At 40.9% G+C, this 25,700-nt stretch overlaps 2 long non-coding RNA genes across 4 annotated transcripts in view; one reads left to right on the top strand and one right to left on the bottom strand.

Moving 5' to 3' along the window:
* LOC124034587 overlaps window positions 1-18,186 on the bottom strand; it is a 96,805-nt gene extending 78,619 nt beyond the window's left edge. Inside the window, exon 1 of one of the 2 annotated variants that reach the window (XR_006838591.1) lies at window positions 18,008-18,186. This is a non-coding gene — a long non-coding RNA (uncharacterized LOC124034587). Of the gene's footprint in view, window positions 1-15,039; window positions 15,301-18,007 lie in introns of those variants that run through there. The other variant, XR_006838590.1, reaches the window with a different exon arrangement.
* Window positions 16,820-22,984, top strand: LOC124034588. 2 transcript variants are annotated; one of them, XR_006838593.1, is made up of 2 exons: window positions 16,820-17,061; window positions 21,608-22,984. It is a non-coding gene; the product is annotated as an uncharacterized LOC124034588 (long non-coding RNA). The 2 variants fall into 2 exon arrangements; XR_006838592.1 differs by having other exon boundaries at window positions 16,820-17,097.
* The last annotated feature ends 2,716 nt before the right edge of the window (window positions 22,985-25,700 follow it).

Genomic DNA, 25,700 nt, shown 5'->3' with positions numbered 1-25,700 from the left:
TATGCTTATTTCAAGTCACCTACACCCCCCCCCCCTCCGTAATAACGGAAGGTAAAGTAGTCGGCATCATTCATAATGGAAAAGATGGATTCTAGAGTTATTTCAGCCATACGAATTGGTTGGTGGGTTCTAAAACCATAGGCCTTGCTCAAATCATTTCCAAACATTTTCACATGAAAGAGCCCTTTAACTACTAAATTAGATACTGTAAAATTACTGCATCTGTAGAGTATTTGTGAGCAATTATATACCGCTGCCTTAATAGACCAGAGCAAAATGACATATATGGCAACATTTAAGGAAAAGTACAGTGTCCACACATGGTACGTCAGAACAGTAAAGCCATAAGGCGTCTCTGTTGGTTATTTGTAATTAATTGAGAATGAATAATGCAGTAACATGAAATACATTATTAACACACATTCATCTTACGAGAGGATTCAAAGCATATTTCAAATGCAATTATACTAATGTATTTATAGCAGGGGTATTTGCATAATAAAAAGCCATCGGAGCACAGACATATTGAAAAGGACAGAGAGGCAGGCAGATGGTTTAGACGTCTACTGTAAAGCCGCCATTCATACATATGCAGCCAGAGTAGCTATTGTACGCGTCAATGCTCACAGCATCAGTCATATTAATCTTGTTGCCGCAATCATTTCTGCTGTGTGTTGTTAGCATCATTACCATTAGCAATTATGATGACGTAAATCTAATATACTGTAGCTAGCTAGCATTAGCATATTTGGTGAATTCTGTTGATCACTATATGGAATGGGTAGGGAGGTATGTTTGAAAAATAAATGTTATTGAATATAAATCATTAAAACGCAAGTTAACAATTGTTTACTATTTTGGCCTTTAATGTATTTTTTATGTTTTATTATTATGTATTTTATACATTTACATATTATCTAAGTCCATTATCTGAGTTTAAGTATAACACTGTGTGCTTATGAGACAAACTAAATTGTCTTCTGCATCCATTTTTGTACGTTTGATTTATGATGTACATGTTGCTTTGATCCTCATCTATTTTAGCATCCTTTAATTCAGAGTTAAACATTTTGCTCAAACAATAATATCATTATCAGATGTTCCATTTACGCTTCCCGTTAACAAACAAACCCATATCATAAAAATACATTCTTAGATAAAAAAGTGCCATCTAGAACATAAACTTGCATTCGGCTTTAACTGTCCCCAAAGGAGAACACTTTAACTGTCCCCATAGGAGAACACTTTAACTGTCCCCAAAGGAGAACACTTTAACTGTCTCCATAGGAGAACACTTTAACTGTCCCCAAAGGAGAACACTTTATCTGTCCCCATAGGAGAACACTTTAACTGTCCCCAAAGGAGAACACTTTAACTGTCTCCATAGGAGAACACTTTAACTGTCCCCATAGGAGAACACTTTAACTGTCTCCATAGGAGAACACTTTAACTGTCCCCATAGGAGAACACTTTATCTGTCCCCATAGGAGAACACTTTAACTGTCTCCATAGGAGAACACTTTAACTGTCCCCATAGGAGAACACTTTAACTGTCCCCAAAGGAGAACACTTTAACTGTCTCCATAGGAGAACACTTTAACTGTCCCCATAGGAGAACACTTTAACTGTCTCCATAGGAGAACACTTTAACTGTCCCCATAGGAGAACACTTTAACTGTCCCCATAGGAGAACACTTTAACTGTCCCCATAGGAGAACACTTTAACTGTCCCCATAGGAGAACACTTTATCTGTCCCCATAGGAGAACACTTTAACTGTCCCCATAGGAGAACACTTTAACTGTCCCCATAGGAGAACACTTTAACTGTCCCCATAGGAGAACACTTTATCTGTCCCCATAGGAGAACACTTTAACTGTCCCCATAGGAGAACACTTTAACTGTCCCCATAGGAGAACACGTTAACTGTCCCCATAGGAGAACACTTTAACTGTCCCCATAGGAGAACACTTTAACTGTCCCCATAGGAGAACACTTTATCTGTCCCCATAGGAGAATACTTTAACTGTCTCCATAGGAGAACACTTTAACTGTCCCCATAGGAGAACACTTTAACTGTCCCCATAGGAGAACACTTTAACTGTCCCCATAGGAGAACACATTAACTGTCCCCATAGGAAAACACTTTAACTGCCCCCATAGGAGAACACTTTAACTGTCCCCATAGGAGAACACTTTAACTGTCCCCATAGGAGAACACTTTAACTGCCCCCATAGGAGAACACTTTAACTATCCCCATAGGAGAACACTTTAACTGTCCCCATAGGAGAACACTTTAACTGTCCCCATAAGAGAACACTTTAACTGTCCCCATAGGAGAACACTTTAACTGTCCCCATAGGAGAACACTTTAACTGTCCCCATAAGAGAACACTTTAACTGTCCCCATAGGAGAACACTTTATCTGTCCCCATAGGAGAACACTTTAACTGTCCCCATAGGAGAACACTTTAACTGTCCCCATAGGAGAACACTTTTTAAAAAAAATGTAAAACCCTTTCCACAGAGGATTTTTTTTAAAGGGTTATCCTATAGGAACAGCCAAAGGACCCTTTAAGAACCCTTTTTTCTAAAAATGTTAGTCGTGTGGGGTAGGAATAACTGTCATTAATGTCCTAATAGGATGACTGTTATCCAGTCATGTTTTGAAGGTAATTGCATGGACAGTGAGACATGGAATTAGGTAGCTCTAATGTAGTGGTATGACTAACACCATGTCCATAACCACCTCTATGCAGGCTGCTGGAGGGAGGGACACCGTGGCAGTGCACAGCATGCCTGCTGCTCCTCACAACCACACTCAAGTGACCATGCGTGATGTCATTAAAAAGGGCCCAACCATGACATTCCACAATGGATTATTGGCCCATGTTATGGCTGGTTGATCGTTTAGGAGGAGGCAGGAGGCGGACCACAGTGGAACCAGTGGTAAGAAGAGACAATGGTACTGTGTGTGTGGCTTTACTGCGTGCGTGTGTATGCACTGAAATGCACTGCATTGACACATGTTTGATGCCGATTGAAACAGCATCTACAGCGGCAGGCTGACGTCACTGTGTGAGAGCAGCAGCCATATCTACTGTGTGTGGTCACCCTGTGCACTGCTAAGAATATCCATCACACCACTGTTAATGGAGGAACAAGTCACCTCAGAGGGAAGACATTGCAACACTTCAATGTGTGTGATGAATCTAAATTGAGCCCAGGAGACAAGGAGAGTGGCATTCTAGTCAGTTACACACACACACACGCACATACACACACACACACACTCTCTCTGAAATCAGGAACCTGTCCTGCTCCAGCGGCGCTGATGCCGGTGTGCGCACCGTGAGCTCACCTCCCGTTGCCACGGCGACACCAACCAGAGGGAAAAGCCTGGTGTGTGTGACAGAGGCCTGAGAGGGAGGAAGGAGGAGGGACTGAGGAATTCACATAGCACTTGGCTTGTTTCAGCACAAGTACCTTATTCAGTTACCAGGCCTTATCACGGAAATGCTAAACCAACCCTTTCAATTATCAAGGCAATGTCTTTAGCCTGGCCGCCTGTTTATAATGGCTGGCCTGGGATTTCAAATGAGATGTGTCAGAAATAGTTGGCTGACAAGGTGGACAGTAGACATTTATACACACAATTGGGTATTATCATGCATTATGTACAATTAACACGTATATACACAAACATATAGGGAATCATGCAGTCATGCACACACTCACAAATATGACCACCAAATGAAACACACACTCATTTTTTTTCCATAAACAAAACAATGTGACTAACAGCTGCTTTGGTGCCTGCATTCTATTAGTGATTAAGAGCTAACCCAGTCTGGAGGTCGTCTGCTCATCAATGGTGGTGCTCCACAGCCGTGAATGCCCTGAATTCATTAGTCATCGCGCACAGATGGTGTCTGGCTGCCTGTCTCAAGTTCAAGTTCATGTCCAGGAGACAGAGAGAGACATGCTGAAGCCAGACAGACCAGATGCTACTGAGACAGAGAGAGAGACATGCTGAAGCCAGGCAGACCAGACGCTACTGAGACAGAGAGAGAGAGACATGCTGAAGCCAGACAGACCAGATGCTACTGAGACAGAGAGAGAGACATGCTGAAGCCAGACAGACCAGACGCTACTGAGCAGGGAGAGAGAGACATGCTGAAGCCAGACAGACCAGATGCTACTGAGACAGAGAGAGAGACATGCTGAAGCCAGACAGACCAGACGCTACTGAGGCAGAGAGAGAGAGACATGCTGAAGCCAGACAGACCAGATGCTACTGAGACAGAGAGAGAGAGAGACATGCTGAAGCCAGACAGACCAGATGCTACTGAGACAGAGGGAGACATGCTGAAGCCAGACAGACCAGATGCTACTGAGACAGAGAGAGACATGCTGAAGCCAGACAGACCAGATGCTACTGAGACAGAGAGAGATACATACTGAAGCCAGACAGACCAGATGCTACTGAGACAGAGAGAGAGAGACATGCTGAAGCCAGACAGACCAGATGCTACTGAGACAGAGAGAGAGACATGCTGAAGCCAGACAGACCAGATGCTACTGAGACAGAGAGAGAGACATGCTGAAGCCAGACAGACCAGATGCTACTGAGACAGAGAGAGAGAGACATACTGAAGCCAGACAGACCAGATGCTACTGAGACAGAGAGAGAGACATGCTGAAGCCAGACAGACCAGATGCTACTGAGACAGAGAGAGAGACATACTGAAGCCAGACAGACCAGATGCTACTGAGACAGAGAGAGACATGCTGAAGCCAGACAGACCAGACGCTACTGAGACAGAGAGAGAGACATGCTGAAGCCAGACAGACCAGATGCTACTGAGACAGAGAGAGAGAGACATGCTGAAGCCAGACAGACCAGACGCTACTGAGACAGAGAGAGAGACATTCTGAAGCCAGACAGACCAGACGCTACTGAGACAGAGAGAGAGAGAGACATGCTGAAGCCAGACAGACCAGATGCTACTGAGACAGAGAGAGAGAGACATTCTGAAGCCAGACAGACCAGATGCTACTGAGACAGAGAGAGAGAGAGACATGCTGAAGCCAGACAGACCAGATGCTACTGAGACAGAGAGAGAGACATGATGAAGCCAGACAGACCAGATGCTACTGAGACAGAGAGAGATACATACTTGAAGCCAGACAGACCAGATGCTACTGAGACAGAGACATGCTGAAGCCAGACAGACCAGATGCTACTGAGACAGAGAGAGAGAGACATGCTGAAGCCAGACAGACCAGATGCTACTGAGACAGAGAGACATACTGAAGCCAGACAGACCAGATGCTACTGAGACAGAGAGAGAGACATGCTGAAGCCAGACAGACCAGATGCTACTGAGACAGAGAGAGAGAGACATGCTGAAGCCAGACAGACCAGATGCTACTGAGACAGAGAGAGAGACATGCTGAAGCCAGACAGACCAGACGCTACTGAGCAGGGAGAGAGAGACATGCTGAAGCCAGACAGACCAGATGCTACTGAGACAGAGAGAGAGACATAATGAAGCCAGACAGACCAGATGCTACTGAGACAGAGAGAGAGAGATATGCTGAAGCGAGACAGACCAGATGCTACTGAGACAGAGAGAGAGACATGCTGAAGCCAGACAGACCAGACGCTACTGAGCAGGGAGAGAGAGACATGCTGAAGCCAGACAGACCAGATGCTACTGAGACAGAGAGAGAGACATGCTGAAGCCAGACAGACCAGATGCTACTGAGACAGAGAGAGAGAGATATGCTGAAGCCAGACAGACCAGATGCTACTGAGACAGAGAGAGAGACATGCTGAAGCCAGACAGACCAGACGCTACTGAGACCGAGAGAGAGACATGCTGAAGCCATACAGACCAGATGCTACTGAGACAGAGAGAGATACATGCTGAAGCCAGACAGACCAAACGCAACTGAGACACAGCCATTGTTCCTCATCTACAGTACATGATGCAGAAAGCCATAGCCGTGGGAATTAGGGGTGCTGAAGCAACCCCTGATAAATCTAAATGTTAAAATCCACAAAATTAGTGAACTAGGCCTTTACTACTCCTGTATTATTAAATAGTCTTCAGCTGTCCCTATGCAATAAAACATCAGTGTTATGACAATACTTAAGCTATAATAACAGTAGCAACAGCTTGGTGACCATTTTATATCCTTAGTCTGACATAGAAATGACCTGTACAGACCTCATCATAAAGGCACTACCCAGATTTCACTTGTATTGATTGTAAAGGCATGAGCCCTCTACACAGAAAGAATGCACATACAAAATTGGCACAAAGGTGTCAAATATGCTGATTGCTTGTCCAATGAATATGAAAAACCTGCCAGGGTTGCCATGGTTATGTTATTCTGCCAATCATGTGACAACAATGGCTGCAGAGCACTGTACGTGTGAGTGGGAAGGGAGGGGACAGAAGAGCCAGCGTTACTGAGCAGAGAGAGGCAACGTCGCCCCCACCCATCTCTGCACGCAGAGTCAAATAAGACGCCTATATTTCTCTGTGAGAATGGACCTTTTGAAAGGGATGGCAAGGCCTCTCGTCCTCTCCTTTCCACCAGCCTGCCTGTATGGCAGTTTCACAAATAACCACAATCATTCTCACATCCACTCCAAGCACTTCCTACTGTAAAATACACTACTCAGCCAACAAAGATGAGCTAGAGAAAATAATACGTAAGACTGTCTGCTGTCGGATATAGGCCTACATGAATTGTAGCTAAATATACAACTTGATAGAGTATGTATAATATTACCACAGACTCGTGCATGATTTTCCAGTGTTCACAAGGAGACTAAATACCATTAACGTGATATACACTCCTGCTCTGGAAACAGTGTACGCCCCATGGAAACTGCTGCCTGCCTGTTTCTATGTTACAGCATGCACAGCAGCAATATTGAGAGTGACTATGAGGCGGATTTGCAGCAGTTTCAGACATGTGATATTGTTCTCTTCTGGCAAAACTGGGCTACATCTAGCATTGCATTGTGATGGCTTACATACTGAAGAGAATGACTGGGGTTAACATCTGCTGTATGATACAGTGCTACGTTATGGTGAAACATAGTGTGTGACAGCCTACAAAGAACATGAAAGTAGGATACTGCAAACCAGTAAGACACAAACAGGCTAGCAAGACACAATCAGTCTAGTTAGACACAAACAGGCTAGCAAGACACAAACAGGCTAGTTAGGCACAAACAGGCTAGCAAGACACAATCAGGCTAGTTAGACACAAACAGGCTAGCAAGACACAAACAGGCTAGTTAGGCACAAACAGGCTAGCAAGACACAATCAGGCTAGTTAGACACAAACAGGCTAGCAAGACACAATCAGGCTAGTTAGACACAAACAGGCTAGTTAGACACAAACAGGCTAGCAAGACACAAACAAACTAGTAAGACACAAACAGGCTAATAAGACACAAACAGGCTAGTAAGACACAAACAGGCTAATAAGACAGAAACAGGCTAGTAATTCTGCCCCAAAATGCATTTGCTGAGGAATAATTTGTTGAAATGGTTGACATGATTTACTGTAAAAAGCATCAAATAGAATTGTGGTGAAGTCACACCATTAAACGTCTCCAGACTTCCAATGATTAAGAAATGTTTTTATTCCGTGCAGTGCAGTGGCCTTTTATACTGTGGAGAATCAACTGATGTATATATGCTGGGTTACTTACAGACCTCAAGTTTTTATTTACACTGCGCTGACATTTAGTATGGCCCCAGACTAGAAAACAATGCAGCCATTCATAAGTCTAGACAACGATTTCTAACAACTTATCCTGGGACAATGAAACGTGGTTATTCGCTGCTTTTCCAAATGGGGTTCTCAAATCTTCTTTCAGGCAAACGTACAATGAATGACCTGGCATTGTACAAGGGTCGTAACAAGACACACTAGTTTTGTCTTACGGTGTGAGAAACTCGGCAAGAGACCCCTTTCAGCCACTGTGAGCCTATTTAACATTGAACTTGAATAAACCTCTACGTACTATTGCCTACCACTGCATACGCAGGCAGTTTAAACCTATACATCTTCCACATAGGCCTATGACCGTTCAGCTACAAACAACGTAGACAAGCCTTATGGGCACAAACATACACTTTCATATTTTAGGCTACAGCTAATCAACCAAGCGCTATAGGCTATACAATCAAATCCAATTGTATTTGTCACATGCTTCGCAAACAACAGGTGTAGACTAACAGTGAAATGCTTACAACATGCTATATCATAGGACATTACAAAATATATTTTAAAAAGTGAACCTTAATTAACATCCATCTGAAAAGACCTAATAGGTTACTAAGACTATCCTAAATATACAATAGACCTATTCGCAAAATAACAATTAATAATTGAATTAAAGGCACGTGTGTCGCCTACATGAGACTCTCGTCACGCCACAGCCGAAAAACACTAGAATAACAATAACCTCATCTACAGACAACAGACCACTAACATCCGTTCAAAAAACAAACAGCCGGCACCATAAAACTGGCATCATAAATAGAGTCTATTCTCAAATGTAGCCTAAATATGTATTGTTGGAAAGACATATTTTAGGAACAATGTTTTTTACAACTCTATTGTGTTACCAACAAAGCCTTTAATGTTTATGGCGTTTGTAAAATTCTATCCAACTGTGTTACCATCAATAAAGAAACAAAACAACTATCCCGCGGGTCACCATGTGCCTTATGAATGCCATGTGCTCCCTCTGATAGTTAATAAATAAATCCACTGGCGACTAATATAATGGCGTGTATAGCTAATATCATCCAAAATACAGACTCAGCAGCCCAGAAGCCAACCCTGCATCTTTAGGCAAGCCACGGAGCGGGGAGGGAGGGAGCCGGCCTGGAAGATAGGGGACATAGAGAGTCAAAGGATGCAGAAAGGGAGGAGAGGAGGTTGAGGAGGCAGAAGGCTTGAGCAGAGGGAAGGATTACTTGCAGATGCTTGGAATTTACTTTCAGATGCTTTTTAGTCGGATGTAAAATATTCATCACAATTAAATCAATGAATATAAATGTTGGCTTTAGCAAGGCCCACCTCTGTGAAAAAAAATCCTTTCTATTAATTAGGCATTGTTTTAAAATGAAATGTAAGATTTATTTAAGTCCTGTTCAAATTCAAATACAGAGCGCACATGACGTGATGTCATCTATTCAATTCGTTCGACTTCTTTCGGCCTATTGCATTCTCCGTGACATTAATGATCAAACAATAGATCGGTGTTAGAGTGCTCAAGTAGGCCCATATACAATTCCGTAATTATAGAACATATTTGTATGGATGCATAAACCCATACAGTTTTAAGATAATGACCCACGGTCCTAATTGTCAGTTGCCTACAATTGGCAACGAATTACGCATTCAAAACCGTTACTAGGCCGCGTCCGCTGGGTGGGCAGCATCGCCTCTTTCTATGGGGATGCAGATGAGTCTGGTGCACTTGACGTCTTTTCATGACCCCCCCCCCCCTCCCCTCCCCTCACGGCGCTGTCTGTCTGTCATATTCGGACTGGGCATGGCATTGCCACTTGCCCCCGAGCGTGGGAATGGGTGCGTCCAGTCGTTCACATCTCCAGCCCTGTGGTTAACTGAATCAATTAAGCAGGGCCGACCCCCCCCCCCTCTTTTAGCCCAGACCAAAAAACCCTCCTCTTTTAGCCCAGACCCAAAACCCTCCTCTTTTAGCCCAGACCCAAAACCCTCCTCTTTTAGCCCAGACCCAAAACCCTCCTCTCCATTTTTGTCAGCTCTGTATACGTTTTAATTATTGCTGTTTGGGATGCCAGCGCCGTTTCCTGGTTGGAGTTCATCATGCTGAAATAAACAAAAGTTAATGTCAATCTCATTCTCAATGCTAGCCTACATGTATGCTATGGCTAGGACTCTCAGTCGGATATATTTTCTATATCATATTTACCACATTTCATTATAAATATAACAAGAAGAATGAAAATGATAGTTTGTGTGTGCGTGTGTGCGTGTGTGCGTGTGTGCGTGTGTGCGTGTGTGCGTGTGTGCGTGTGTGTGTGTGTGTGTGTGTGTGTGTGTGTGTGTGTGTGTGTGTGTGTGTGTGTGTGTGTGTGTGTGTGTGTGTGTGTGTGTGTGTGTGTGTGTGTGTGAATGCAACATTTACTCATGGTTGTGATTAGCTATAGGCTACATTACGTTTTCAAATGTCCTAATAACACAAACATAAAATATACGCAATCAATCAATATAAGTAATAAATCAATACAACTATTTCACATTTCCAGTAAGTGAACATGTCCGGTTAATGCTACAGCAATGATTTATAACTGTAAGACTTGTTAAATCTACTTCGTAATACCAGTCAACGAGGTTATTATTTTTGCACCAAGAAGGCTTATGCATCTTGTTATTTCCATGTTCTATTTCCAAGGTCCTCGATGAGTCTGGAAGTCGTTTTTACTTTCGGTTATCTAGCTTTATGACGGCCATCACACTCATACAGCTAGATAACCAAAGACAACAACCCACTTCCCATTCTTCTCAAATATTCCAGAATTGTCTTCTGATCTCCGGGCGTTGGGGATTGTGCCCCTGCTTTCAGGAGTGGTCCACCATACTTTGAGGCAAATAAACCACAATATAGAAGTAGGCCTAATTTGACTCCCATAGCTGACATAATCATATTTTGTTTCCATATAGGCCACTTCCATGTAATGAGTCCTCCAAACTCCCACAGACACACTCGTTGTTAAAAAAAAAACACGACGTCCAAAAAAAGGACATATAATCCCAGTGCTTAGATTGTCATATTCAGATGACATTCGCCAACATCACTGAGTTGAAGTATGAGAGAGAACAGTAGGCTGTGGGGCAGCCATCCTTGCACAGGCCCTGATTTGCAATGCAAATGATTCAATCCCACAAAAGGCGCTTTCGCCTCTATTAAAGGCGTTGTGGAAGGAGCAATTACATATCCTGTGAGGCCAGCGAAGAAGATACGAAGGAGGTGGAAAATCCGTCTGGTGAAAGTGCAGAAATTACACAGGTAAAACGTCTCGATTGTTTTGGATTATGAAGAGAAGACCTCGTGTGTGGCCAAAATGTGTCTGTCAAATTGTCCGCAAGTATCCAGCGTGTTAGATGAAAGAGATGCCGAAGTCTGTAAACCAAGGCTTCCGTTCTGCTGGCTAGCCGCTGCCAACAGTCTAAAAGGAGAGGGGAAAGGGCCATCCCCAAGGAATGGGGATAACGGTGAGGAGGGGTAGGCTTCCAATGCCAAAATCTGGACCAACCCGGTGAGGTCAAAGGCCTCAGACCGCGGGAGTGTAAATTAATGGTGATGATGTCATGAAAAATCGCAAATGCACACTCCTATTCATGCACGAGCAGTGGCAAATCTCCTCGCGTCATTACCAAGCACACCGGAATAATTCGGTTTGCCGCTAGCGGTCTGCACGCTTTTTCCAGAATGATTCAAAAAAGGACGGAAAGACAAAATTATTGTGCTATGGTATAAAAATGGTCGTCTTGATAATTTTTGAAGCCAGTAAGGGTACAATAGCCAGCAGAATAAACCGCCAAATACAAGATCTCAAATCTATGGAGGACATATGACAGCATTCCAGGGTTGAGTAGATCATCGTTCCTGTATTCTCGTCACAGCTAGAACCGAGTAGACACATTCATTGACTTGATTTGAGTCGAAATCCTGTTTGCTTTATGTTTTCATCGTCGTGACCGATGTATAAACTACAATGGTTACCAGGTAGGCTATACTGGCAATGTCGCATTGTCAAATAGGCATTCATTTTTCTGCACAGTCACACACATAACATGTTTTATCTTGTCTATGTATCAAACATTCAATGTACATATTTATCAGACATAGTAGGACATATAAATATTCAAGAACATAGTCCTAACTATTAACGATATGTTTCCATGCACGGACGTGTTTTTAGACTATAGGAGCTAAGGCTGTATGACAATGCCTTTACCCATATATATATATAGCCTTCTTTATGATGTTTTTGCAAGAATTCTCAGAGTGCGTGTGTGTGTGTGTGTGTGTGTGTGTGTGTGTGTGTGTGTGTGTGTGTGTGTGTGTGTGTGTGTGTGTGTGTGTGTGTGTGTGTGTGTGTGTGTGTGTGTGTGTGTGTGTGTGTGTGTGTGTGTGTGTGTGTGTGTGTGTGTGTGTGTGTGTGTGTGTGTGAATTGAGAGAGAGGGGGCAGAAGGGAGCAGAGAGGCAGAGAGATATCCAATGATAATCAGCAACGACGTTCTATAAAGGTGTTTGGCTACAATACACTGATATTTTGATGCCAATAACTAAACAAGATGTTTCCACGTTATAATAATTGAGGTTCCAAATGTAAGGTAAAACAATACAATGCTGAATGGATTAGCATATGTGATTTGCACAAAAACGTGACGTTTTAGATGCACTATTGTAAAGTGACTGTTCCACTGGATGTCATAAGGTGAATGCACCAATTTGTAAGTCGCTCTGGATAAGAGCGTCTGCTAAATGACTTAAATGTAAATGTAAATGTTGTAGTCCTTCATCAGCGCTATTAATTTAGTGATATGTATTCTTAACAATGGCTAATTCACTGCACATAGTCTAGGCCCTATAGCCTACAATCATTACACATTCGCTAAAATGTTTAGCATTTCCATCTACGTCGTCCCATTCACCTGTTCACCTGTGTTGTTGCTGCTCACCTTATATTGTATTGGCCCTATAGAAACATGTCGTTCAGGTGCTCACCGTGTTATGGTATTGGCCCTATAGAAACATGTCGTTCAGGTGCTCACCGTGTTATAGTATTGGCCCTATAGAAACATGTCGTTCAGGTGCTCACCGTGTTATAGTATTGGCCCTATAGAAACATGTCGTTCAGGTGCTCACCGTGTTATAGTATTGGCCCTATAGAAACATGTCGTTCAGGTGCTAGGAGGAGAGATACCAAATAGGTGGGAAGGCATCCATCCAGCTGCTCAGACAAAACACTTCTTAATTCTAAATTATATAAAACCCAGCCCTGTGCAATTATTACTCACATGTCACGCGGTTCAAATCTGACTGCACTTTAGTTGAATTAAAGCGTCCATGGTTAGCTTTACATTAACGTTCCCTCAAAGTGACACCAGTTGATTCAACTGACATTTGAAGGCTAACAAAAGGACCCTCCAAGAATGCACCAAGCAAGCAGACTCGATCCAATCATGTAGAATATTGTAGAATATAGTTAGAATAATCGATTTGTAAATCAGGGTAGGTTCAGGGTAAACCTACATTTCCTAAATCTATTTCTCTTACAGTTTGGAACGTATGCTACACAGGCCTCAACCAAGCATTCGTCTTATCAAACACCCCAACATACAATTTTAACAGTACCAAAGTAGGCTAATTAGGTAATTGAAGTTTCCCAATAGTTCTGACCTAATGTTACCATTCATACTATTTCTCAATTTGAACAGAAGTGTGTTTGTAAACATAAAAGTCTAGTTTTCCCCCACCATAGCCTTTTGGTGCGTCATACAACATACAACATCTGTCATGAAACATAGACTAGCAACTGTGATCCTATACTGTAGGTTTGTGTCATTCTGTCACTTTAAAGAACAGTAATGACTTGATTACAGTAATGCCTTGATTACAGTAATGCATTGATTACCGATAGTAAGTCGTTGTTATTTTCCCTCTGAAGAACATATGTCCGTATTAACCGGAACATTTGACAATGTATAACACTGTTTGACATGGTAATAGACGATCACTGTGATATTTTATGATTGTGATATGTAATTAAACTAATTCAAACCAATAATGTTAACTTTCTAATGAGTGAATTTGTTTTATTCGTTTATTTGATTAAGTTTGCTTGGGCATTACGAGTTGGATCATTATGTAGTACACACAAACCCATAGTAGCTTTTTCACAATTAGCCCACTGTACTTTTTCACAATTAGCCCACTGTACTGTAGCCTTCAAGAGAGAAATTAAGTATGTTTTACACGATATGATACAGAGAACCTACACAATACGCATACGATGTAGCCTACATTCACTTTGACCAGGCTAAACTATTCGGAGCTATTTAAGATATTTAATTCACAGTTAGTTAAGAATCACAGCTGGCCGTTTTAACTTCCATCACATAGCCTACCTTTTACTAACAAAACGTGTCATAGCGCAATGTTCACTATGGCCCAATGTATTGAGAGGCGTTGGCTACTGTTGCGCTGGGAGTGTGACAGGTTGCGACAAGCTCATGCCACCAGTCTGAATAAAGCTCCGAGTTTTCATCCTGCTTATTTATTTCAGTTAATTCAGTAGGCTACAAAATAAACGAACGTGTCAACATGTATGTGCCAGGGAGGAGCACTAGTCCAACGAAGCACTGCCTTGAACTACACCTCCGAACTGCCCAAACATACTTCCGACCTGCCTAAACACTAATCATAACCTAGATGGTCTTCCTCGGCTAGAACAACATATTTATATAGGCCCACATCACGTCCACTAGTCGATAAGAACCTAATTAATGTTATCTATTATTCGCGGAGTCATTCAACTTCACTCTAACTTTTACGCACATCAGACTGCATTGGCTTTACGCACATCAGACTGCATTGGCTTTACGCACATCAGACTGCATTGGCTTTACGCACATCAGACTGCATTGGCTTTACGCACATCAGACTGCATTGGCTTTACGCACATCAGACTGCATTGGCTTTACGCACATCAGACTGCATTGGCTTTACGCACATCAGACTGCATTGGCTTTACGCACATCAGACTGCATTGGCTTTACGCACATCAGACTGCATTGGCTTTACGCACATAAGACTGCATTGGCTTTACGCACATAAGACTTCATTGGCTTTAAGCACATCAAATTGCATTGGCTTTAAGCACATCAAATTGCATTGGCTTTACGCACAGTGGAAGGATAATCACCAAAGTTGCACTTACTTTCTCAAACTGCGCGAGAAGCATCGCCGCAATCGGCATATGCAATCAGAAACCATCCCAGATAAGAGACATGCTGTGTGGGACCCGTTGGACAGTCCGCCAAATATCCAGCCTTCCACGGCCGTCCCTTCCTTTAAAATTGCCGCTAATACTCAGTTCATTACGCGTGCTTCGGTTGCTCTGAGTTAACCCTGAGCATATTCCAAGCACATGAGAGAAGGAGAGATTGAGAGGGAGGGGGCGGGGGGGAGAGTGAGCGAGAGAGAGAACTTTCCCATAACATCTACAGCACCAAATAAAGAGTGCACAATTGAAGCTCTGAGAGTCTGCAAGTTCTTTTTTTTGAGGGGGGGGGGGGGTTAGTCCACTCTTCTGTGTAAGAAAGGACGTGCTCTGAAATTCAAATAAGTTCCCTCGCTCTTTTGTTGGGCACGAACTGAAGAGGCATTGTTCGTATTTTGGCGTGGACTCTCACCCGTTCCCAGACCAGAAGTGATCGCGGTCGGTAATGAATGAATTTGCTGCAGGCCTTCCTTGAACGCGTTATGACAAACGGAACGCATTTACAACGCGTTATGACAAACGGAACGCATTTACAACGCGTTATGTCAAACGGAACGCATTTACAACGCGTTATGACAAACGGAACGCATTTCCAGTACTTCAGACAAAAGTATGAAAATAATGTGGGATGATACAATCCCAAACCAAGAATGAAGGTCGTCAGTAATAAAGTAAAATCTGTGGGGAAAACATTTTATAACTCCACTCAAAATGTTTTTGGTCCGTACTTTAGCCTTCACCTGAGCAGATATGTTCGTTTGCATAGACTACACCCCCCCCTCTCTCTCTCTCTCCCTCCCTCTCTCTCTCTCTCTCTCTCTCTCTCTCTCTCTCTCTCTCTCTCTCTCTCTCTCTCTCTCTCTCTCTCTCTCTCTCTCTCTCTCTCTCTCTCTCTCTCTCTCTCTCTCTCTCTCTCTCTCTCTCTCTCTCTCTCTCTCTCTCTCTCACTCTCACACACCTCTCCCACTCACTCTCTCACACACACACACACACACACACACACACACACACACACACACACACACACACACACACACACACACACACACACACACACACACACACACACACACACACACACACACACACACACACACACACACACACTGTGATGACAGGACCTGTACCAATGTTGTACGAATTGAACCTGTGATAATTAATTTCAGAAGATCTAGCTATATGATGGAACAAAGTGTTCTAAAACGTTATTTAGCCTATATTGTTTAACTTACACTTATATTATACATCACCATTCAAATTGTGCAAGGACCACGTGGCATGATGTGCCTGGGCTGCCAAATATGTAGGCTAGCTAAACCCTACGGTAATACTGATATTGTTACTAACAAGTTTCAACAAGTAATAAAAAGTCATGTAATATATTGCAATTCGTGTTATTGTTATTATTATTATCATCATCAGTTATTATCAACATATTTATCCATGAGGTTCAAATTCCTTGTTAAATAGTTCGTGTTTGGTGAAACACTAAATGTATGTCAGGGAAAAGTCATTTCCTACGGCTCTCTTTCTGCCGGCTCTTTCTACGGCTCTCTTTCTTAGTCTTTCCCCGCCTAATTGCAGGCGTATCCATTTGATTCACCCGGATTCACGTTTTGGTTTAACAGCGAGGTCACGTTCAATGACGTAGACAAGCATATCAGCTACGTGCAACCATATTTAAATACATCAAGGAAATTAGTGCATCAAAATATGCAAATCCAGCTTACCATCTTGCCGCTGTGGGAGTAATTCCCCCCACCGGTTCTTGGGTATTTGATTGCCGTTTTGAAAGCGAACATTGCCTTGTTTGTTTTTGACGAAGCTCGGAGCGTGTGTGAGCGGTACGGATCGGAAACATGAAGTGAAGAAACCAAGGGTTCTGCCTGGGAAATCGCCTGTGCATAATGAGACGACCTGCTCTGCCATTCTCAATGCTTCGACGCAGTTGGTTCCAGCGTGCGTATTATTTTAACATTGATACATATGTAAAAGGTAGATTTGCATTTGATGTACTTTTCTCTTTGCTTCGTTTTCCATGCTATTACTTTTGAATTAGGTCATGGTGATTGCAATGCGTATTTATGGACACTGATGCCCACCTACAAGCAGTAACCTATACGAATTTCACATGTCATGAAAAATACTATTTAGAAAAAAGAGTGCGTTAAAAAATAGGAAATACAGAACGTTTGTTAGTTGAATAATCATGTAAAATGGTCAAATATAATAATATAAATGTAGGAAATGTATTAACAAAGAGTAGAACTCTAGTGGTCAAACAATAGGATTCAGATCTATGATAATGATGAGAATAGCTGGATTTATTTCAACTTCAATAAACTATACTTCAAGAGATTGTGCTCGAGATTAGGTTACACTAACTAGATCTCATTTGCAGGATCTGATTAATGTTAAGTGTTACCGCACCTTACAGTAGCTATGTTTCTGTAGGCTAGGTAAAGGTGGCATTTCATATAGGGTGATGATGCGCACACAGGAGGCGTTTACGAGAGCGCGCGCGCGGCCACACAAAAGCACACACACACACACACACACACACACACACACACACACACACACACACACACACACACACACACACACACACACACACACACACACACACACACACACACACACACACACACACACACACACACACACACACACACACACACACACACACACACACACACACACACACACACACACACACACACATACTGAAAGCAAGAAACGCAGACTTATTAACATTTGTCTTTAAGTAGCTAATTGTTGTTTTTTTTGTAGCCGTTATCGTTTTTTAAATCACAAAACAAGTATTATTTTAGAATGAGTGTTTTGCTGTATAAAATCGAATCGCAACACGTTATCTAAAGTAAGTGAGACACGTTTAACTTACCCTTATATTTTACATCACCATTCAAATCTTCCTGGCAGGCTATGCACGCGCTCTCAATCAAGTCGACGCCAATTTTCCAGCGCAATTGATTGTGCGAGCCGGTTGGAGATGCTGTACTCCCTCTACTCGTGTAACTCAGCCTCCTCCACAAGTGAACCTTGCTCCCAAACTGCTCGTCTGATGTGTCACCCAATAGAAGTGGTCAGACGGGCACACGTAAAGATTTTTCCCTCCGAAGAGGCTGCATGCTGTCATGGATCTACAAGTAATTTGTCTTGACAAACATACATGGGGTTGCATGCATAGGCTACAACGTTTTAGGATTATTGCACATCAATTATTGCTTTTGCCACTTTAAAACCTAACCACATTTTGCGAATTTGTAGGCTATAATTCAATAGTGTGACGCACTTGGATCAATATGTACAATGAGGAATGACAGCTATATGTGACCTAGATAAGCATAAGGTGCGGTTCCAATTTCCAATCACACTAATAATACATATTTACAACTTAGTCTTGAGCTACAGGCCGAACAAGGTCTATAGCAAAATTTAGAAAAATGAGAGCCATTTGAATTTAGATTTTATTTTTAGACAAAAGCAATTAGGCTCCCTATTTGTCATTTGAATTGCCACGGATAGCTGTCAAAATGGATAGCCATTGAATACTTGTGGTGGCATGTAGCCAATAAGAGCGTTGGGCCAGTAGACCTAACCGAAAAGTAGCTGGTTCGAATCCCCGAGCCGCCTTGGTGCAACATCTGGCGATGTGCCCTTGAGCAAGGCACTTAACCATAATTGCTCCTGTAAGTCACTCTGGATAAAAGCGTCTGCTAAATGACTAAAATGTCAAATGTATTCCAGTATCTTATACCTAAGATGGAGGAATGTGATGAAAGAGAAGAAACTGTTGACATTTAGCAAATAGAAAAAATCATATAGGCCTATACTTCGAATCTATATTTCCGAAAGATAAAGCCATTATAATCTTAATGTGGTCGGTCAATCAATTATCGAATGCGTAATGCATATTTCTGTCTGACACGTTAGACTTCATATTAGAGCTAGATCATGAGTAGGCTTATCTAAATCACCAGCCTTCCATTTTGTGGTAAACATGGACTATCCTCATTACCTATCACACATACACGGTCAGCCTATACTGGTAAAGAGAGGCCTATACTGGTAAAGAGAGGACAATCATTTGTAGCCACTCATACTATTTTCAATCTTATCCCTTCCAACTAGAAAATATTGCCAATATTTTATATTTTCATCTGCATTCAAATTACAGTAATGGTCAGGTATGGCATTTTCTTTAGAGATTGCGTTGATTTTGCCTCTTGTGCTGTCAGTTTTGACCAAAACTCACCCATGCAACATATAATTTCACCCTTGTTATTTATATTCATACAAATTATACATCTAAAGCATTCGTTTTTTAAATGAATTAATCTCACTATAACGAAACTGGCTTTTATCAGAGATACATTAGGATGCTCTGTGTGTGTGTGTGTGTGTGTGTGTGTGTGTGTGTGTGTGTGTGTGTGTGTGTGTGTGTGTGTGTGTGTGTGTGTGTGTGTGTGTGTGTGTGTGTGTGTGTGTGTGTGTGTGTGTGTGTGTGTGTGTGTGTGTGTGTGAGAGAGAGAGAGAGAAAGCGAGATAGAAAGAGTGATTTGATTTGTGAGTCATAGTTTCAATGTCGCTGCAACGTTACGTAAACCAGACAAACAAACATATATTTTTTTACGTATATTATTATTATTATTGTAATTATTATTACCACGAGTATATACATAAGTTATTATTACTTTGCTACTATTAGACCCGGGAATACTACTCTTTATCAGTATACTCAACTTTGGAATTCGACATTGATGAACAGAATATGTCCATAGCGTGGACTAGAGATTATTTAGCGAATATGAATTAAGATTTGTATCTTTGATAATACAGTACGATAATACAGTGTTGGTGTGTGTTGAGATAGAGGTTTGGACTGAGGATGTGGATGTAGGATGGTACCTTCGCTAAGAAACGTCGACATCTAGTGGTTGCTGTGGGAAAATAACGTTACACGAGTTTTTGGAGAATTTCGATAATTTATTGTTTAGAAATAAACAAGATCATGACAGCATAATATCATGCGAACCTCAAAGTCGGTAAATATCGAAATAACTTATGAACGAATTAATTTATATGGATTGACAACCACACGTCTACTGAAATAGTGCTCAATAACACATCCTTGTGTTTTCCCCCTTAAATTACATAGCCTATATCCTCAATCTAATTATCATTCTTTTCATGTCTGACTTTAACAGGTTTACAGAGCCATAATGTTGACATTATATGTTTTTCTAAATGTATGTCTCTGTGTTTTCATATGACTGTTATCATTAGTCTTATTATGCTTTTCTTCGATTTAATATGCTTTGAATTACGGTCGTGTGGCGCATTTTTAACATTTCAATTAATCGGAAATGATAAACAATCTGCTTTAACTAACAACAGTTGACTTCTTTCAGCTATGCATTCACTAGGGTCATTTATTTTGTTCCATTCCTTATTCCCGGGAGTAAGATTTGAATGAGCTTGGGCTACACATAATGAATCAGCATTTGTGCAAACAAATAGAGATATTAAACTTCAGATCCCCTTTCTCTTGTTAATCCTATAAAGAAAATGCTTATTTTAGCCCCTGATTTGAGCGGCCAGTTTACCTGCGGTGTTTGCCTATCCAACATATTGCTCTCTCTGCACCCGAGGTTGCACGCGCAGCAACCCCAGTAGCCGCAGCGAATCCGGGTTACTGCAGTTTTTATGCAACGTATAAAGCATGTGCTTTCCTTATCGAATTTGCCTATATGCTTTCACTCAGTCTTAAGTCATGTGAATCAAACGAGGTTACCTATAAAATGTAGGAACAAACTAAATAGACTATGTAGCAATGGAATTAAAATAGGTTGAGGCCTAAAACTGTCCTTATTTTTTAAATCAATAAACTCGATAGCCTATTATTGCATTATTGTACTCTGAGACAGTGTATATATATATATATATATACAATATGTATGTGAATATATATATATATTAATACAAATAGACATGCCAATATGGGGTGCAATTGATAACGATGGTTTCTGGTAGCAATCATTCATTTTGTGCTCTGTTTAGTCAAAATATCGTTTAAGTTTACATCTCTGCTTCACGCTGCGCACAGTTTGCCTAACCCTTTCGCAGTGTAATGCCTTTTCACGCGGTTTTGGTTTACATTTCCCTTTCACATCGATTTTAGATAGACTTTAAGCAAAAATATATATTTCTGAAATGTCTTGTTGATATGAAGGTTATACAACCATGTATGGACTGGACATTTACATTTTACATTTAAGTCATTTAGCAGACGCTCTTATCCAGAGCGACTTACAAATTGTGTTCCAGTTTCCGCCAATGTCCAGCAACATCCCACAACCATTACCCCAGATTGACTTAATTTCTGCTGATGTTGGCTGATCAGATAGCTCCCTCTTTGAAGTGAAGGGGAAAACCAATAGAATGGCATCACTTTATATGTTCTTTTTTGTTATACTGACAGGTAAAGGGTGGGGATAGTGTATCATTACACCGTTTTCAACCATCCCGCAACCATTCTACAACCATTCTCAATATGACAAAGCACCTTCAATGTATCCAGGCATGTCTATATTTATTTATAGACCACTCAGGCTTTTATGTGCTCTTTAGTAGAGCTCATACTCTTTGGCCCATTTTTGCATTAAATTCGATGGGGGAATTCTTTTCAGTCTCCGAAATGTGGACAATTTCACTCATATTGTCGGACTGTCTTCTTTGTTGCATTTTTTTCATTGAAAATACTCCGAATAAATGTATGTTAACTGGCTAAATGTATCATTAGGATTAATTATGTTATTTTAATGTTAAGTGAGACAAACCTTGGTTGTAAATGTCAAATAAAAGTCTGAATTCTGAGTTCCCATGAATCTCAGTGCCATAATGTTGTACAATTGGACCAAATAAACCAAGAAATGCCATAGCCATGTCTCATTGTCTCAATGTCATGCTGTCCATATTGTGTTATATGTCGCTCTGGATAAGAGCGTCTGCTAAATGACTTAAATGTAATGTAAATGTAAATATTTGTAGAATGTCAATGACGCCACACATTCATTTAGTCATTATCTGGTGACAGTTGGTAAATATTATGTAAACTATTAAATGAATGATTCTGTTTTCATATACAACATATCTGTCTTCATATTGGGTCTACCATGTTTAAGTATCAAGGTGAAGGGCATATGGAGAGCAATGGACAAACACAATGAAGTCACAGGGCCTATGGAGAGCAATGGACAAACACAATGAAGTCACAGGGCCTATGGAGAGCAATGGACAAACACAATGAAGTCACAGGGCCTATGGAGAGCAATGGACAAACACAATGAAGTCACAGGGCCTATGGAGAGCAATGGACAAACACAATGAAGTCACAGGGCCTATGGAGAGCAATGGACAAACACAATGAAGTCACACCAAAACATCGGAATAACTAAGAAAGCCAGTAACTTTACTGAATTCTCTGCAAAATACAAATACCTTTCCCCAGCAGAATAAACTTTTATTTCACGTTCCATGCTTTTTCACTACATACAGGTGAATCAAGTCCCGAGAGATACAGAGATGTGGTTTTAATTGAATAACATCGTATCTTCAAGTTGCGACAAAGGCCAGCTTATGCCGCTGAAAGCCGCTCTTGCGTTCCAAACACTAATTTCAGACAGCCACAATTTTCAGATTTATACAAGCTACATGAGATACTACAGACTGGTAAGTATTTTTAGCTATTCACACACACACACACACACACACACACACACACACACACACACACACACACACACACACACACACACACACACACACACACACACACACACACACACACACACACACACACACACACACACACACACACACACACACACACACACACACACACACATTTATATATATTTAATATATATATATATATTAATATATATATATTAAACGGATACAACTAAAATAAAGAAAACCGCAAACAATGTAAGTCAATCAAAGAATCCCAAGTGAATAGTTGGGACCTTAAGCAAATACCACATCACTGTCCAAGTGTATGGTTTTCCCTTTGCACTAGAAGTAGCTGATCAACAGGTTAGCTGAGGTACTGGGTGGGTCAGTTAGAGATACCAGTATATATACGTTAATACAGAATAATGACATTACAACTGATCAACAGGTGAAGAAATACAACTGCTTTAAATCCACAACCAAAATAAAATATGAAATCAAATCAAGCATGCTCAGTGTCTTTGGTTACACAATATCAAGAAACACCACCTACACCTCAGAAAACACACTACAGGTAAAAAGGGAGAATTTGGTGTTGTGTTTTTTTGTAAAGTAACTCAACCAGCTTAATTAACAAAAATAGGGTTTGGAAAACGTGCTTTTCCATGATACACACAATGAATATCCTCCCAGTTACACATATTTGTTATATGATTTGAAATGCAGTTCAACAGGAAATGTCTTCTGAAAATATGAAATTAGCCAATTCCATATGACACTATATAGTTAGCTATCACCATGTATTAAGAAGGACTTGCAATGGTACTCCAAACCTCTACCCGTTTAACATATAGGAACATTATGAAGTCTGACCGAATTGAAATGGAAATGGGAAACCAATTGTACATTTTGAGTAAATGCTTTTATTGTTTTTGTCAATGCTTGCAATAACCATAAATGAATGTGAAAATAAAAGTTCAATAATATTACAACACAGAAATGCCACTGGCTTTGGTTTCTCCACACATATGCTGCCTGAAATATCATGTTTAAAAACAAAAATTGTATTGGAAAAAAGAAAGAAAGAACAGCATAGGGGCTCTGCCCCTGTTTCTGACTACACAGACTGCATACACTAACAACATAGTGAACTGGCATGAAATATGCACACAGGAATACCATAACACTTGAGTGACAGCAGACTAGGGGGAGTGAGAGGCAGAGAGAGAGAGAGAGATGTGGCTAGTTTCATATTTGTTTTTTAAAAACAAGTTATATTTGTCTGAAATCAACTCTTGCTTTTCCTAAAACAGCATGAACATTAGGGGGAGAGGGGCTGGGTGGAACACTGAGCTGGCCATTGGACTGAGTGTGGTCAAATACAGCACAACACCTCGTGATTAGAGACCACAAAAATACTCAACAGCTCGATCATTTGACACAAATACAAACTATCAAATAAATATTTTAATCTGGATTTATGTGGTGTCCTGCACACAAGGTTGGGTCTCATTGTGATGCTTGGCAAATAATTTGTAGTGAAAACATTAAATAATACCTTGAAAATATACAAAATAGGTGTGTCAAAGGCCCATCAAAGAGGATGTCGGCGGGTGTTGTAGAATCCTAACGATGAGGATCATGACATAACAAAAATGGGTCACCATGAGTGATATCAAACCTTCATTTGGGATGTCACATCCCACTGGGCAAAAACTGATTGAATCAATGTTGTTTCCACGTCATTTCAACCCAAAGGAAATTTCATATTTTTTTCTCACCCTTTTGACCTAAATCCAATGACGTGGTGAAATGTTTTGTTGATTTCACGTTCAATTCACATTAGTTGACAACTCAACCAAATCTAAATCAAAACTATAATTTGAACTCATGTCTGTGCTCAGTGGCATGTCATCTCCTGCCTGGGCATTAAACCCCCTATTTCAATCCCCACACAGTTTCCTCAAACTTGTTTGAAAGAGGTCTATCTTTATTAATTTACTCATAAACACAGACATGGTCAACTCTGTTTAGCTGCTTTTCAAGGTTAGACTAAATATGCCTCTGAACATCTCTGTCCCAGGCTCAAATAAAACAAAATAACAAACAACTGCACATAAGAAACTCCACTAAGAAAAAAACAAACATTATTATATATATTTATATATTAGAAAGCTATACACAAGCATGTTAATTTCACAGATTTTTTTTTAAAGAGTCTTAATTTTATCATTATTATATATAATTAGAAATACACGTTTAAAAACAAAACCTCTACAAAGAGAAAACAGTTCAGCAAAGCATGGGTTCTCAGTCTGTTCTCATGGCTTGGTTTGGACGCCCAGTAATTTCATTTCTTGTCGGACTATCCATCTCATTCATATTAGCAAAGCTATCAAAAAACACATTCTGGCTTATAGAAACTACAAAAAGCCTCAAAAATGCTTTGCATTGTATTCCTTTCATATGAAAATATAAGCAAGTGTATCGTACAATTGTTTTTTTTTATACTGAATATCTAATACAAGACCCATGGTTTCTTGATTACACTAACATGGCTCTTGGGTAAAAGGATGTTCCTACCTATAGGCTCCATATTTGAGGAGGAGCTCTCTGTTTAGCATGGGTTCTCTTCCTGGTTCCTCACATCTACCAATGGGCCTGCGGTAATACCTGTACAATCCTTCAAATGTTGCATATTAGCTTTCATTTTGTGTATGAATAATCTGTAATGTCTGGCAACTTTTGACCCCTCCCCTTTGCCATCTGACCCTCTATTTACATAAATACGTTGAACCTGCAACATGACATCATCTATCGTAACAAACATTTTGTAAGGG

Source organism: Oncorhynchus gorbuscha, linkage group LG04 (assembly GCF_021184085.1).
Source record: "Oncorhynchus gorbuscha isolate QuinsamMale2020 ecotype Even-year linkage group LG04, OgorEven_v1.0, whole genome shotgun sequence".
Classification (NCBI taxonomy): Eukaryota; Metazoa; Chordata; class Actinopteri; order Salmoniformes; family Salmonidae; genus Oncorhynchus; species Oncorhynchus gorbuscha.
This window is presented reverse-complemented; position numbering and strand designations above follow the sequence as displayed.